Below are 4754 nucleotides of genomic sequence, written 5' to 3'. Positions count from 1 at the left end.
CATAAAAAGAAAATGTTTTTCAAAAATGGAATTTTGGTATTTGACCAAAATTTTGTTTTGGGTTATTTTGATGGCAAATGTGACCTCCAAAATTTGGCCGAAACTTCTGGGCTAGATTTTAGGGTGTTACACAAATTATTCTGGATCATTTGAATCATAGCCGATTTTATTTCAAAATCATTAGTTGTAACTTCCGATCTTGCTATACTTTCTTGTACCATATCTAGACTTGGTAAGGCATAATCCCTTAAAGTTCCTTCATTTCGAGCCATCTGAATATTTGCAGGAAGCTTTGGTGCTGGTGGGTTTCCTAGGGCGTTATTGTCATCATCGTTAAACATGTGATTTTCACGTGCACATTACCTGCAGCTGGTGGTGGTGGATCTTACATCTACTACTGCTGTTGTTGTTGGTAATTTCTTCAGATTATTCTCTTTGGATTTATGGTTGCTACAATAGGTGTGCCCCTACAGTGAGTCAAACAGTAAACCTAAAAATAAGAGATTAGTAACAATAAATGAAATAAAATCGTATCTATAACCTACTAATTTCTTAATTATTTCTTTAAGGTGCAAAAATTAAAATTAACCTAGTGACGTTACCTCCTCGACAACGGTGCTAACAACTTGACCACCTCCGAACGTACTAACATCTAGAGTGTGAATACTATCATAAAATATAAAATTATGATGTGGTATCCACAAATATATGGGTCTAGTCGTAATATAGTTTTACAACAGCGTGGGTGAGTACTCCGAGGATCGTACCCAAGTGAGGCGAAAACTAGATCAATTTTAACCTACACACTAAAAGATCTAATTAATACTTTAATTAAGTTATTATATGAAAATGTAAATAAGAGATTTGTGGGAATTTTTATAGTACTAATAATAAAACAAAATAACATAAAAGAAAACTAAATTTCAAAAGAGAAAAGGTAGAAGGAATCAAATCTGATGATAGGTGATTAACTTGCTTTGGCAATCCCAATCAACTGTTGTTTTGGGTTCCTCGTCAACCAACTAGTCACTACCATAACAAGATCCCTTGATCCTCAACTAACCTAACGAGTCAACAAGGACTACTTATTTTCTAACCTCACAATCCAGACTAGTTCGAGGTGAAGGTGTTCACGGATAGGCAATACCAATTTTGGGTTAATTCCCACCTTGATGGCTTTCTGGGGTTGTGAGGCCTAGGGTTTGTTTCACACTCTTCCTTTCCCAAATAGTTGATCTATTGGGTAACCCTACAAAATAGTTAATAGATCATGCATTCACTCACTAATTCCCCATAGAAGAATTAGTTCCTTATGACTTTTATAAACAATATGGAATAGATAGAAGAATAAAACATGGTGAATGAATCGAAGTTGAGAGTTTAAGAAAAGCCTGATTTATATTAAATAATAACACAAATCCACAGAAGTTGATATCTTCACAAATCAAATTTCTTGAAAGAAAACAACAAGCAAATAAACTAAACTCTAGAAAACCTAAGAAAGATAGAAAACAACACCAAATCTAAAGAAAAAAAGTAGGTTAATGGAAAAATGTCCATAATTGATAAGTCGTAATTTATACATATTTTATCCCATGCTTAAGCACATTTTTGGATGAATTATCATTAAATTTGCAGAATTTGATGCTCCTAATCCTTTAATTTCATATCTTATACTTAGGTGAGTATAGGAGAGTAAAAAGAACGAGAAACGGGCCAAAAACGGAGAAAATGGGTCAACGTGGGAAATCAACACGGCCCGGACTTCCTCACACGGGTAGACTACACGGTCGTGTCTATTTGACATACTCTAAACACGGCCTAAGCTGCCCCACACGAGCATGTCCTTATCGACCCAAGTCTAGTTCTATTCGGAAAAGACCACTCTTGAGGGCTTCGAAGCATTCTAAAGCCTATATAACACCCCAGGAGGTACCTAAAAAGAACACACGGAGTAGGAGGTAAGAAATTACTCGAAGGAAGCCAACCAATCCATCTCAGAAGCCAGAATCTCCTTCAAGACTAAAGATCTCCCTTCAATTTCCTTCAGGGGATTTTGGGTTTTCTTTATGTTTTGTTATTATTATTCTTCTGAGATGTTTCCTTTTACACTTATGAACTAAATCCCCTAAATACCTAAGGGGAATGAAACCTAAGACGGTTTTTGTTATTATTTATGAATTATATGATAAATATTTGATTTGTTCTTAATTATGTGTTCTAAATTCTTGTTTTAATATTCCAGGATATTGATTCAAGTATTGATGTGCTTATTTAAAGGAGAAAAAGTCCCTGTCCAAGAGTAGATCTAGCATAATTAAGCAGATTTGATTGCACCCCTAGACATAGAATGACATAAATCTGTCAGATTAGGGTCAAACCCAATAAGGGAATCCGTAGATCGAGTTAATGTAACACTAGGGGTTTTAATTAGAAAGAGATTTCAATTAATCAAGCTAGGGTTAGACTTTGTTAGACTCGAGAGAGATAATAATATAAATTAGGGATTCCTATAGATCAAGTTAAGTGAATAAATCGTCTAATTCAGAGTCAAGTAACAAGTGAAGCCTAGGTGGAATTTCCCTTGGGTATTGTCTAAATCAATCAGTTTTTCCAAAAGTATTTCCCCAATTTACTTATTGTGCATTCTTAGTTTAGTTAATTAGTTTAGATAAAACAAATCCTCTTATTTTTAGGCTAGATAATAAAAAGAAAGTTAATACTAGTACTTTTAGTTCCTGTGGGTTTGACATTCCGGTCTTGCTATAAACTATACTACTATTCGATAGGTGCGCTTGCCTTCATTGTGATAATAGGTAGTTTTCAAGTACGATCAATCATAAATTCAAAACTTATTACGAGACATCACATCAAGTTTTTGGCACCATTGCCGGGGAACTAAGATATTAGGAACACTTAATTTTTATTACTTTAGCCATTTATTTTTATTTCAATTTAAATTTATTTTTCTTAAATTATTAAAGTTTTCTTTTATTTGCTTCTGGCAGTTTTTTTATAATTTATGACTAGAAGAAACTCGTCAGGACCTCTCCTTTTTGATAGTGAGATCGAAAGCACAGCTCGCAGAAATCGAAGAGAAATAAGGCGAAGCCTACGATACATAGAGGAAGGGCAAGAGAACGATAGTCAAACTACAACCGAGGGGATGGCTGAAAATTAGAATAATCAGCTACCTCCTGTGGTTGCCACAGATCCAATAAATCAAAATCCACTCCTCGTACTCTGTATGATTATGCTAAACCTAATTTAACAGGAACTGAAACAAGTATAGTTAGACCTGCTGTTGCTGCAAATAATTTTTAACTGAAACCTAACACGTTTCAAATGATACAACAGTTTGTTCAGTTTGATGGTTTGTAGGACGAGGATCCAAACGCTCATTTGGCGAATTTTTTGGAGTTTTGTGACACTTTTAAGATCAATGGCATTTCTGATGATGCCATTCGCTTTAGGTTGTTTCCCTTTTCATTTAGGAATAAGGCTAAACAATGGTTGAACTCGCTACCACGATGGTCAATCACTACTTGGGAATAAATGACCGAAAAATTTTTGCTTAAATACTTTCTACCGGCTAAAACAACTAAATTAAGGAATGATATTTCTTCTTTTGTGTATATGGATTTAGAAACACTTTATGATGCATGGTAGAGATACAAGGATCTATTGAGAAGATGCCCTCACCATGGGTTACCACTTTGGCTACAGGTTCAAACTTTTCACAACGGCCTGAATCCTTCGACTAGACAGATGATTGACACAGCTGCTGGTGGAACTATTAATAATAAGACACTTGAAGAGGCTTATGAATCAATAGAATAGATGTCACTGAATAATTATCAGTGGCATGTCATGAGGACAAAGCCGACGAAAGTAGCCGGTGTTTTCAACCTCAATGCGGTTACTATGCTGTCTAACTAGGTAGAACTTTTAAATAAAAAGACTGACAGTTTGTGTGGTTCTACTCAGGTACATCCAGTGATGAGGTGCGATTAAAATAGAGGACGAGTACACACAGAATATCAATCCTTCAACCGTAGCACCGAGGAGGAACAAGTTCAATATATGGGTAATAATAATTCTAGATCGCAAAATAACCCATACAGTAACACTTATAATGCAGGTTGGAGGAACCATTCCAACTTCTCGTGGGGTGGCCAAGGAAATCAAAGGTCACAACATCCTCCAAGTTTCCAACAACCACCTTACCAGTAGGAAAAGAAGCCAAACCTTGAGGAGATGCTCACAAAGTTTATCTCAGTGTCGGAAACTCGTTTTCAGAATACTGAAACAACACTTAAGAATCAACAAGTGTCGATCCAAGGGCTCGAAACTCAACTAGGGTAGAGTTGTAACATCCTGATTTTCGGGTTTTCGCGATTCTTGATATTTTAAGTAAATTTCTAAAATTTGGTATGTGATTATGGAATTCATAATGTGGGTATGTTAATGGGCTTATGGAAGGCCCATGAGTTGGCCAAAACCTAGAATTTTTAAAATTTTGGACTTAGGAGTTAGGGGTTCGGCTAGGTGCCCTTATATTAAGTTGTGGGTAAAATGTATCACAAAAAAAGCTGTAGTAAAGTGGCAAGGGTGACGCCACTAAGCTCCTAAAAGGTGGTGTGTGGAGCATAAGGAAGTCCTGGTTCGATTCCTGTGTTGGCAAATAAGAGGATTTATTTTATGTGCAGGAAGGGTAAGTGTTGGAACCTAAGTGGATTACGTAAGAGGAGAGT

At 35.9% G+C, this 4754-nt stretch overlaps 1 non-coding gene across 1 annotated transcript; it reads right to left on the bottom strand.

Moving 5' to 3' along the window:
- Positions 1-3603: 3603 nt before the first annotated feature.
- On the bottom strand, positions 3604-3710 carry LOC128284788 (small nucleolar RNA R71). The gene has a single exon (XR_008275211.1). It is a non-coding gene; the product is annotated as a small nucleolar RNA R71 (small nucleolar RNA).
- Positions 3711-4754: the final 1044 nt, after the last annotated feature.

Source organism: Gossypium arboreum, chromosome 11 (genome assembly GCF_025698485.1).
Source record: "Gossypium arboreum isolate Shixiya-1 chromosome 11, ASM2569848v2, whole genome shotgun sequence".
Taxonomy (NCBI): Eukaryota; Viridiplantae; Streptophyta; class Magnoliopsida; order Malvales; family Malvaceae; genus Gossypium; species Gossypium arboreum.
Note: the sequence above shows the minus strand (reverse complement) of the source record. Positions and strands in the feature narration are given on the sequence as shown.